This window comes from Ostrinia furnacalis, unplaced genomic scaffold (genome assembly GCF_004193835.3).
Source record: "Ostrinia furnacalis isolate ACB-3 unplaced genomic scaffold, ASM419383v2 OfSCF1657, whole genome shotgun sequence".
Classification (NCBI taxonomy): domain Eukaryota; kingdom Metazoa; phylum Arthropoda; class Insecta; order Lepidoptera; family Crambidae; genus Ostrinia; species Ostrinia furnacalis.
Genome location: NW_021131896.1, coordinates 658,617 through 671,362, shown reverse-complemented (window position 1 = coordinate 671,362; position 12,746 = coordinate 658,617). Strand labels below are relative to the sequence as shown.

At 35.5% G+C, this 12,746-nt stretch overlaps 1 protein-coding gene across 1 annotated transcript in view; it reads right to left on the bottom strand.

The window, feature by feature from the left end:
* The window catches only part of BomSIFR (neuropeptide FF receptor 2-like), a 137,538-nt gene that overhangs the window by 38,589 nt on the left and 86,203 nt on the right, over positions 1–12,746 (bottom strand). The gene's annotated exons all lie outside the window — the stretch shown is intronic.

Here is a 12,746-nt window from a genome sequence, read left to right as displayed (position 1 = left end):
AGACGATTTTCTAATTACATAATATTAGATTGAACATAAATAATAATTGTAATTAAATTCAAAGGGATTATTGGGTTATTCACAAAGATGTCTAAAGTAAACAACAATCTTTCAGGTAAAAACAAAAAAGTAATAAAGTGTACATTTTAGAGACTCTCTATTAACGCGATTATTTCTTTTGAATTAAATAATATTGTGCCCAGTGAACCTTAAGATCACTTCTATTTTATTTTATTTTATTTATTTCTTTTTTATATACTTCGATATAATTTCAATTAAAAGTCCTGAGTAAAAGTTCTAAACAAAACTTTGCAGTTGGCACAGAAAAATCACGAGACATTTTAGCAGTTCCATTAATTTTATGATGTTATTGAACTCCCAAAGTTGGATATATCCAAGTCATCTTTTAAGAGGAAATAATTGAAACAAAGAAAACTTTGCCTGGAAACAATATTCAAACAATGGGATCCATTTCTGGTTCAGTAGACATCTTAAGTCACGGCCTGATAAAATCATAAGGGCACAGTGAAACACAGCGTGTAACGTGATACAAGACACAAAAAGTTGGAACGAGACTTTTAAGGAAGTTCATTCTCAAAACCCATAAAATAAACGTTTTGACAAATATTTTTTAAAAGTCCTTTTTTGTCTTCCAGGCTTTCTTCCTCGCCATGATCGCTTTTGCCAGCGCCGGTGTCATCGCGCCCGTGGTGCCCGTGGCCCACCCAGTGGTGGCCCACCCCGTGGTGCACCCCGTAGCAGTGTCCCACTCCGTAGTCCACCCGGCGCGCGTCGTAGCGGCCCCCGTAGTCGCAGCGCCCGTAGTCCACTCGGTCCACGCGGTCCCACTTGTGAGACATGCCCCGATCATTGCGGTCCACCATTAGAACGAAAACTTAAGGAATGTTAAATGTTCTTCTTTTGTTTGAAATTGGTTGACAGTTAAAGTTTCAAGCTTACTTTTTTGTTTGTGTTTTTATTAGCAGTTTTTTATTGCAATTGATTAATCAATTGTAGCATTTTTACGTAAATTACGTGTTTAGATACTTCTTTAGGAAGATGTATGTACAATAAAATGTATATGTTTGAGAAAAACTTATTATTACTTTTATTTTCCAGGCCGAATCTCTAAGAACAGTTCCTACTATAATAGATTTTGTTCAATCAATCGTATAAGTCAGTTCATTACGTCCCGGATAAAAACGTTTTATTCCTAAATTTCCTCATCAGCCCTCGTAGGAGATCAGCAAAAAGGAGTAACAAACGACCTCCCCGGAGATATTAACCCATTTCTATCCGGAAACATAGCGGAGGTAAAAAATATCCGAACGTAATCACATTATTCTCCATTATACTCGTACTCCGTGAATTTATTGAATATGTTGAAATATGGAAATACGTACTCGTTCTCAAGACGTGGCCGCGGACATTTATCAGAGGAATGGCGCGAAATTATTTATGCCGCTTTATTTGTTCCCTGTTTTTGTTCTGTGGCGGGCAGGAGTCACTGACTCCGATACAACCTCGCAGACCACGAGTATACTGCCACTATTTTTGGCACCAAAGATAATTTAAAATAATGTGCTATGTACCGCTTAAATACTGACGAACAAATATTTTAATAGCGCACTAAAACGTTTACTATCGTAATAAAAACCTGTCCGAGCTTTTTAGAAAAATATCACTTTTATTGTAGAATTTGTACATTTTGGTCATTAAAGATAAATTACCTATTTATAACCTCAACCTTTGTGCAGCCTTTAGTAGGTTACGATAAAGTCAAACTTGTGGAAGACGAAACAAACAGTAACAGTATTTTCTAAATATTATGATGTGCAACATAATGCGTTTTTCTCAATTGCACACTAGACGCCATCAAGATTAAAATAGATCTCAAGGGTCTAAGACAATTAGCATACTTTTTATCATAAAAAATAACACCAGTTAACCTCAGAACTAACGGTTAGCCGAGTATGTAGAGGATAAAGCTTCACACGAGCTGTTTAAGATCTAAAATAGACTGGCCATTATACTTCACCTAAGCAGGACATGCCCTTTCTAGCGCGACTTAAAGCTGCATTTATAATTACAACATTAATTAACTATTTATAAAAACTGAAGCATGACAATGTCACTCTGATATCTAGTACAGTCTTGCATAACGATAGTCGATTACGAGTATAACTAAACTAAAACCTTAACGTTAAATAAAAGGTAAGTAATTTATTGATACTGAGATATTTACAAATATTCTGTTGTGCCAAACTGAATACCTAGCAATCTTCAAGTAAAAACCGCACCATGCTAATTGTTACAATAATATCGTGAATATTTACTGATACTTCCGCTAGTTTCCTAAACGTCAACGTTAAAAGGTAAACTACAGCTATAAAACCACGAGTCTCATTACCAAATTATAATGTTGTGTTTTTCTTTGCAAGGTAAATTAACCCGGGCCCGAAATTTCACCGCTCATTTAGAAGGATCAAGGCTGGGAAGGCAAAAAGGCGATTAATGTATTAAGCCCACTACTTACTCCCGGCGTTATCCTTGAACAAGGCGCTCGGGAACAATACAGGTGTTTGGCTATGGGGCTCGAGGATTACACGCGCGGCGATCGGCTTTTCAAGGGTATACAACCACAATTAGAGCATGGACGACTAGGTTGGTAATGCAGTGATTAAATGTACATAACTTACTATAATAAAACATTTCACTTTCTTTTTCCTGCAACTTTGTGTGCATAAATTTCGATAAAAAGAAACCTACTTCTATGTACTTAATATAATAGGTATCTGATAGTTTTGCGTGAAGAAAACGAATATTCATCCATCTATCCCCCCCAATTTCGCATATATTCGCAAATACAGTTCTACGTCTGAGTAAATAAAGAGACTATTTATACGATCAAAATTTTAATTACGCCAGCACATGTACCTACTTTTTCTACGCAGCTAACATTATAACTTTTCATAAAAATACGAAAGTAACAAATATTTATTTGTTTATATTCCACTAAGATCGTCCGTACTGGGTTGAAGGCTGACTTGGAAAGTTTTCTTATTTTCAAACAAATAAAGACAAAAAAAGCTTGTCTTTTTACATGACATGAAACCTGAGCCCGACAACAGTGTAAACAAAAGGTATACAAAAATCAATTTCGTCACAACACATACACTGTTTACTCGTAGTTCTACGAAATATGTATTATTATATAGGTAAGTGTTACTTGAGACTTCGATATAATATGAGTGTGTTTGAACACGAAACCTTTGAGCACATTCCTGGCAACATCAAAACGTTGTGATCCTGTCAGGAATTGCCGAAAATGCTCTATTTTAGGCTGAATAAGTAAATTTGCGCGTCTAGACGCGGCTTACGGTTATAACTTGGTATCTGGGCCACCTACTAAAGGTGCTTCTAATGAAACTTTGTGAATAATTAATTCGTCAGATTTATTTATTATAGGTACGAACATTTCAACAGACCGTCGCCTGAAAAAATATCATATTTACTTACCATAACTTTTATAAATAATTATTTTCGTATTTTTTATAAAAAAACTATCATATCCATTTTGTTTTATATTACTAGAATTTATACAAATTCATCAAAATGTTTTCATTTGACAATTGAAACAAAGGTAAGTATTAAATTACATTATTGCGATTCTGTTTGTAATTTTCCCTTCGTTCCATTTTTAGAGAGTGTATTAGACATAATATTTTAATTTATGGAACTCACAAACGTTACCTCTCTAATTGAATTCTTATTGAATAATGGCCAAATTCCAAGTAAATTCCGAGCAAAGTTCAAAACATAAAACAAACCTGCCTCTCTTTTGTGCTGAGCAAAATTGCCGACAGTCGCACAAAAACCAATTGTGACTCATACATATCCCATCCCAGGCCATTATCAGCCCGATACACGAATCGGATCCTTGGAAAAGACAAAGAAAAAACAAAAGACAATTTATTACCACCCCTCCCATAACCTTGAGTTAATATAAGGCGAAATGATAACGGGTTCCATAAATTTTTATGCATTTCCTCGTAGGCCGACCTTATACGTGATACTCTTATCTCCGCATTCGGGATTAGGCCTTGAGATTAGCATCAGCCATTGTAAAGATTAAAGATGGTGGGATGCAGCAGGCTCTTATGTTAATACCATGAAGGGAACACCATACTCGTAGGTACTTGTACTAAAATATCAGAATGAATAAAGCTATTTGAAAGAGGTTTGTAAATGAATATTGGGCTATTAAGATTTTTATCAAACAGGCTTGACACCCAAAGAATAAATCTTTGTGTACTTAATGTCTTACGTAAATTGATAATGCTTAATTCCTCCAAGGCCTTGAAGCCACGAATGAACAGACGGACTGGGTAGAGGTCCATGATATATCGCGTCCTTCGGCTGAGATTGAGATTCAAAGGAATTCTGTTCGTAATTGAAAAAAATCTCTAATGTGACAGGGTTTCGAAAGTCTATGAGGCGTAAAATATTTCTTTTAAATGTCATAAAAAGGAATTTATTTAAAAAACGCCCTTACAAGCCCTTGTGTCTTATACATATATTTTCTAATGCTTCGGGACAAGATGTGCTGAAAAATAGCATTGCAAGAAGGTCAGTTAATTTAGCTTTTATAAGCAATTATCACCGTTGAAACTGCTGTTCTTTTTAAACCTCTCTATGAATCCCTGATAGTACTCGTACACACATTAGTGTAAGTATCGAGGGGTCCTTGTAAGCCTTTCAAATCTCTGCCCAAGGCTGCAGTGTGCAAGGACACTGGCCAACCTTTTGGGGCGTGCAATCGTTTGTGAAATCGCCAGGGAAATGTAACGCACTCGGCCGGCCGCTGAACAATAAAATGGACTGCCCGGCCGTTTTCTATTGATGTTCTGAGTGCTTGTAGAGGGCCTGTTTTTCAGAGGGTCTTGTTGTTGCGTAAAAGAGACGGTCATTGTGAACATTCTGAATCTTTGTGTTGTTTCTGTGTCTTTAGTTCAATATACAGATTTCAACTTGTTCGTCTTAAACGAAAAGACTCGTACGACATAAGTCCTATTAAGGTTGAGCTTTCAATTCAATATTCAGATTAACCAATTTAGATATAAATGACATTGAAAGATAGAGGTAGGTCCTAATGCAGTCGTACATGATTAGGTACTTGAAATATATTACGGAGGAGCACTTAATAGTATTATGTAAAGATCTGGTCTAAAAAAAGAAGTATAATTGAAAGCGTTTTGCAATCTCTATGTGTAACTTGCTCTCGACGAGAAATGTTTGCCCCGTATCATGCAAATTTAATTTATTTTCTTCGGAGAAACACTGATTATTTCGTTTATTGTTTAATTTATACACTAGCTTGTTAGCTCAGGTCATAGTTAAATCAAAAATGCAATTTATTTTTAGATTACATTAAATTATTCTCAGTAAAGGCTCTTAAAAATATCTTATAAACGTCGTTCGATATTAAGTAACTTTAATTAGAAAAGTGTTCACCAAAAGGCAGCTAGTAAGCGCTTTATCCCGAATATGTACCTCTGCATATTTATTATCCTTCTGGGAACCTTGTACGTCACATATTTCACTCGGCTGCAAAGTTACAAAGACATGACAAACACCGAAAATGACCTAACAAGGAACCTGCCTAATCCAGTCTCTACAGGCGTACGGTCCGCAAAGTAACTATAACTTACCCGAGTGGAAAACTTAAAATTATTTACCATTATTAATTGTTTAATTTATTTTCAGGAAGAGTTCGTCCTCTGGCTATATTTAGAGGTAAATATTTTAGTTTAGTTTATTATGTTTTATTCAATTGATTCTGATGATTTAGGAATTATTTTAAATCATCGTCATTTGATAGATAATGTCAATGCCCAGTTCCCACCACTCTCAGTTCAACCTTTGTTGTGGGCTCTTCTTTACTGCATATTATTTTGCAATGAGAAATTAATCTTTTATCAAGGGTAGCCCGCCTACATCTGATTGCAATCTTATGTTGTCCTCGGAATATAGGTCAACAATAAAAAAGGTTGCTCCTTTTCTGCGCGCAGTACCGCTTCACGCACGATTTCCATGACAGTATGTTACCATTCGGCAATTTGGTCTCCAAGGGCGGGCGGGGCAATCTTGGGCGGGCGGCCTCGAGATGCAGCGCGGTGGAAGCGCGGCGCGCGCCATTACGCAAATAGTTTGCTTTGGGGTGTCAGGAAGCCCTCGAGATTGCAATGGAACGGGACTGACCTTGAGGGCAACCTTTTTCTGGCTGTGTTTTTAATCAATTTTATGGTGTTCTTTGGTGGGCTCGCAACAGTTCGATTTCCGGTCGAGACTATTAGGAAACGTTATTTTCTAGATGGTTTATGAACACATGAGGAAATCATTCGTCTGGTTCCTCGTTATACAAATCCGAAAAAGTGAGATGACTTTGACTAAACTGATGCAGTTCATAAAATTATGATCTTTGTGATACTTATCTGTGTGTCGTTCATAAGGGTTTTTTCAAGGCGAGAGTAAATAGGTACTTATAAGGCAGATATGCACCATCCTAGACTAAAAAAAATACTGGTCATAATTTGATAAATGTTCTTGATTTGATTTAATTTTCTTACTTACTTCTCGTCTAATTCATTATTTAAATTTCGAAAGGTTGTTTCCGTTAATGTTACTCACTAAACCCCACCTCAACGACAAATAGATTTCCGCATAAATTCGTCATTTCTCCAATGCTCATCTGCCGTGCGCACAACTAGCGGCATGGCATCCAGCCCGTGACGCGGCCTTGATGCGGAGCTTCCGCGGGAACTCGCTGCGTGCCATTTGCGCCGCTACAGATACTTCCAGGGCTGGCAAGATACTACAACTATTATTATTAAATATTTGTCCAGCAGTTTTGTCTTTTATTGTTGAAGATTATTCAGCATAGTCATAAAGCAACACAAATATTTCTAAATTGACAGAATCTTTCAATATACGTAAATACATTATGTAAAACAGTTTTATATTGCATCAGATCCAGTGACTCAGTGTTTTCTTATGTTAAGGATGATTAATTTTGTGACTTATTCTCTACCGTGGTGTACGTAGGTGTAGCTCTATAGCGAACATGTTTGTAAATTCACAGAAAACGTCCTAGAATAGTAATAAAATAGAACCTATACTCTTTGAATGCAGTTCTATTTGTTTTCAAAAATAAAGGAATGTTTTCTTAGAGTAGAATTTTCTATCTACATTATTAAGAGTACTTTTCCTCCAGGTGGCATTACAAAATTCCACCCTGTATACTACAACATATTATAATAACTAGGAATAAGAATATTATGTTCTAAATAACGTTACTAAAACCATAAATCATACTCGTATAAGTACATTTTTGAAGGGATCGCTGTTCAACCCTACACTCGACACGGTGTTGTGGTAATGACAGTGTACGCGGCCCGGGATTCCGCTCCGGGACGCCACTCGGCACGAGTTGCCCAACTATGGCGGCGGCAGGCGGCTGAATATCTGAGGCGTCTATTAGTGCTATAATAAAGGTGTATTACCGAAGCATTAACTCACTGAAATTTTCAATTTTTTTTGGTTAATTGACACAAATAAATTAAGTAAGCAATGATTTTAAAAAAGCATTTAAAAATCTCAAGTTGTGTTTAACACAACTTCTTTTTAAAATGCTTTATTTTGGCCCTTAAAACTGTCAGTATTCAATTTTATGCAAAATTGTGTTTTAGGACCTCCGGACTTAATAAAAAGTTAGTCCCTTTGCCTTAAAAATGTATGTAAGAGAGTTATGTCGGCTTATAAGAAATATTATGTTACTACCCTACCCTATTAGTAAGTAGACTTAAAAACAAAGGAAGAATAATTTTGCTCTTTTGTTAACATCAAACAATCCAGGCCGCCCGTGTATCGAAAAATTAAACTCCTCGCATAAAAATAAAATATCCGGCCAATGCATGGAAAAATATAAGGGAGAGTCCGCTAATTTGGACCAGTTTTTTTCAATCCCATTTTACACATAGTTTTCTTTTGTTTTTGCTAATGTCCATGGTATATAATAAAAGATACATTATTCAACTTACTATTTCATAAGTATTAATTAACATGATTGTTGTATATTTAGCACAAATCAACAAAGTACGAGTTCAGAGCTTCGGTCCAATTTAGCCAACCGGTTCGATAATTTGTACCACAGGATTGGATTTCAATAAATTTCAAGCCTATAATAAAACTATGGCAAAATATTATACGATTCATTCTTAACAAATTAGGAAACGAAAAGGAACAGTAGTTAATAACATAGACAATCGATATTGTTTTACACGTTATCACGATTTTGAGTAGGGTTTTGTAATTCCAATTATCGTAACGCACACTTGTACGTAATCTACTTTGCCAGTCTTTTGCTTTCATTTATTGTTAGTCAAACATAACTACGCTATTATAACTTCAAAATATGATTTACAAAAAAAAATTTCAAAATCCTTTGGTAAAGTTCCATACAACTTGATGTGGTACAATTTAACCGACTAGGTGATAGTGCTTTTAAAAAATCGGTAAAAAATATAGCTTATAAATACCGAAAAATGTTTGAAATAATTGTAATCCACACTAATTTACGCTTCTAAATAATATATTAGAAACACCCTGTGATTAAATTTAACAAAATTACAAACTAAACATGTATTGTCAAAAGTTACTTGAAAACAATGAAAAAATACTTTTTAAAATAAACACACATGTTTGCTGTCACGGCAATAACCACATGGCCGATATTAATTGATTTTAGTTGTGTATCGCTGAGTGTTACAATCACAAACATTCAATAAATACTTTACGAAATATGAGGGTGGTACAATTTATCCGGCGGTACAATATACCGAACTCTCCCCTACCTATGCGACCGTTTTGTCGTTACGAGAAAATTATCTGAGCGTTATGTGGTTTTTTTACAAAGGGTGTCGCATCCGCAGTAGGGTGGGAAATAATGAGACATGTCAAGGTTTGAGGATAAAAATAATATTTAGGAGTGAATTTATATTGTATTCCTGAATTCTTTTAATACATTCACATGTAGGTGGAAAGGAAAGTGCTTTGAAAAGTTCATCATCTTTTAGTGTGCCAAAGTAACACTAAATGTGGCAATCACTCATTGTTGCACAATAACACATAACAATTTATCTATTACATAAATTATGATAACCGAAAACCAAAAATTTGCGATACTAATTATAAAATTTGATTATGAAAACTTTTCCCAAAAACTTTACAGGCCTGAAACTGGAAGGCTGTCAACGAAACGATTGAAAACAACTAATAAACTTGACCAATCATACCCCAAATCCCGACCCGGAACTGTAAAGTTCCCTTAGCAACCTAGCTGTTTTCCAAATCAGAAGTTTACTTTACCAAGTCCCCTGCTCCATTTCTCAGGTCACATGTATACCCAATGTAAACAATGTTGATAACATTGTAACTTTCTCGATCAAAGGCCCCTTCAGGCAACAGCCTAGTATAAAAGTAGGGAACGTGGGAAAATCAATATAGGTAGTTATCGAAAAACTAAAAATATGTCAAAACATGTGTGACAAAACACACTTACCGAAGACCTAAAAATTAATGTTTAGGCATATTAAAGAACAACGCACAAAACTGGGGAAGGTCGATGGTAAATAATTTTGAGCACGTAGCTAAGAACAAAAGAATATAATCCTCAAATCCCTCACATATTTATGGTTTTTACATTTGCATCATGCCCGTCCCACTTGATGCTAATATTAACGTGCTCCTTCTCATTTCAAAATCCGTCACGTTCCCTCATTTTGCTGTGACTCCCTGACGCATTTTTTTGCAAAATGAACCAAATTTTAGGTAAAGCAGGCTCAATACGTAAGTCTTATAAACATAAAATGAAGTTATTTAATTACTTACTTAAGTAATTGAATGGTTGGATAGATTAGGTACTTAATGGCAGACCAATAAAAGCTGAAAACTTAATTAAATGGACCAAATAATGGCAATTCTAGAGACAATTACAATCAACGAACATCTTTGCACTAAAATGATGTTGCAGATCACGATTAGATACAACGGATACCTACCTACTATATGCAAGGAAAGGAGTTTATTATTGCAGACAGAAGCTAGTGGAAATTTTCATTTTAGTACCCCTACATAGAAATTTTAGTGCCCTAATCCCGGGCGGTAAACTAAGAACTATTAGGTAAATTGCGGTTAAACTGACCCTCAGAAGTCCTACTCCACTGAACGATTTCAATAAAACATTCAGCCCTGTCTCACTTGCTCACCCCTGGGATCAAGCATGAGTGAGGGAGAAGGAGGTTATATGATACAAATTAAACAAACCCTTCATACGTTATCCTCCCGAAGGTCGCGGGGCTGCGACGTTCAAAAACACGCAGCTGCACGACAAGGCTGATGTTAATTATATGAGCGACATATTTCTTTTATGACGTAATTACCGGCGTTAACTGAATGAAAATAACAAGCGATGCGCGTCACGTTACGGCAAATTAGATTTACTGCTCAATTTGAGAGAATCTTGTCTTTTTAACTATGTGTGTACAATGTGCTCCCAGACTTTATGAGCCTCTATAATAGGCGTGGCATAGCTCAAATGGATCAATGTCTTCACTTCTCACAAAGTACCTACGCTATAGTTTTACATAATACCGGTAGGTAGGCATAGTATAAAGCTTGTCATAGCATCAAATAGTTGTCAACGTTTTGGAATGCCTTCTTGCATTCCCTCCCATGAATATTGAACAACCAAAACAAATTCTTTCCCAAGCCGCCGCCCTACCCTGCCGTCCCCATAAAAATTCTAAAGGATTCCAAGCTAACACCATCGGCCATCCATCAGGCACACCTCAATTTTTCATTGCATCGACAAATCGCTCGTCCTTGAACCCATCAGTGCTGGCCTGAGCTGAAAATATCGACATGAGTTATCGACTGACTGTCGCATGTCGATGTCTACAAAAAAGTGGGTAAGTATCGATGAACTTGAATTTTTAAATGACAAATTAGATTTTACTTAAATCAAGTATCTGTTGCTTATGCATAGGTTTTCAATATGGTTGTGGGTTCGATTCCCACCTTAGACAATTTGATGTTTTCAAGTTATTTAAAATTATATTATTTGTTCATAATGGAAAATTGGAGAAAAAGGAGAAAAATCCAGTAGCACCTAGGGTCCTAATTTTCTTGAAAAGCTAAAGATTTTACAGAAAAATCCATAGTTACCTACAAAAAATAGCTTATCGATTTCGAAAATATAATCGATGTTATCGATAATATTGTTTTGATTTATTAATCGATTATCATCTGTTGTTTTTAAAAATCGATTCTACGGATAATCGATTCTTTATTCGATTTTTCGACAACACTAGTTGAAAAGGCAAACATCGCAAACAAGAATATCGATAATTCGCCATCACTAGAACCCAGCTGCATAATAGGGCAACGCTTGACTTTTGGGTCAAGGCCTTGGCCCAGGTATGCCGCATCTTGAGCCTTCGGAATTGTAATGGGCAAGGCGCTTGAAACTTTCAATGTACTGGAAAGGACCCCCGGCTTTTGTTGTTTAGGGAAACGTACCGCGTGTGTTGTTTGCTAATAAACTTTGATGGACGCTAACAATTAACATGTTTGATATAACATATTTTAACAATAGTAGTACCAACATTAGTTCAGAAGATATTCAAAAATGTTGACTCTAGCAAAAAATCTTGGCAAGCCTAATTTTGGATTCGAATTTCGAACACGTATAATTGAACAGTAGAAATTCAAACAATTTTTGAAAACGTAAAATAGTCACCATTGCCAAATGTAAAATACTTACTAATAATATTTTCCATTTAAAAAATAGTAATTTAATTTAATTAGACGTATTTTTTTATTTTCTGATATTTAAGAAAAATAAATGAACACAAATCTTAGGTGGTGCGGAACGCAGCGCGGCCAAAGTAAGTTTCTCCAAGCTACAAACCCTAAGTAAGAAAATTAAAAACATGGTTATAATGGTGATTGAGGGTAACGAAATTTTATTTCAAGTAAAATCGCGAGTGCAAACGTAACGGCTGATTTTTCCGGGAAATCAGCTATTTAATTAGGAATTGTTAACTTTTCGTACAAAGTGTAGTAATTTATTAGAACAATAAGTGCGTTAGTGTGAAATTATTCAGTGTTAGTTGGAGGAATCGTCTGATGTGGATTTTCCAAGAATGTAAGTAGCCATTGAAAGCAATTTGTAAATCGTAATTTAGTTGTTAGTAGTGCTTGTTTCAACTAATATAATTGCAAAATTTCGCATACTGTAACAAAGTTAGGGCATATTTTTGGGAGCTAACTTTTTTTATAATCGTAAAAAATGCGGGTGTCACCAAAGAATAGGTAACTATGAGTACTTATCCAAAAAGCAATTCCAATCCAACCAAATGACTACCTACCCTGAAAATGCGCGCTAATGATGGCCGTGTCATTATTGTCTTTATTTCGAAGTGAAAATACGAATTATTTTTTCGATTAGATTTTCTAAATACTTACGTTTCACCTTGTAAAATAATATCAATATGACAACACATTTTATTTTTACGTGTTAAGGAACGCACCGTGGCCAAAGTAAGTTTCTCCAAGCTACGAATCCCTAGTAAGAAAATTCAAAAATCTTTTAAAGATGATTGAGGGTAGCGAAATAATAGTTCAAA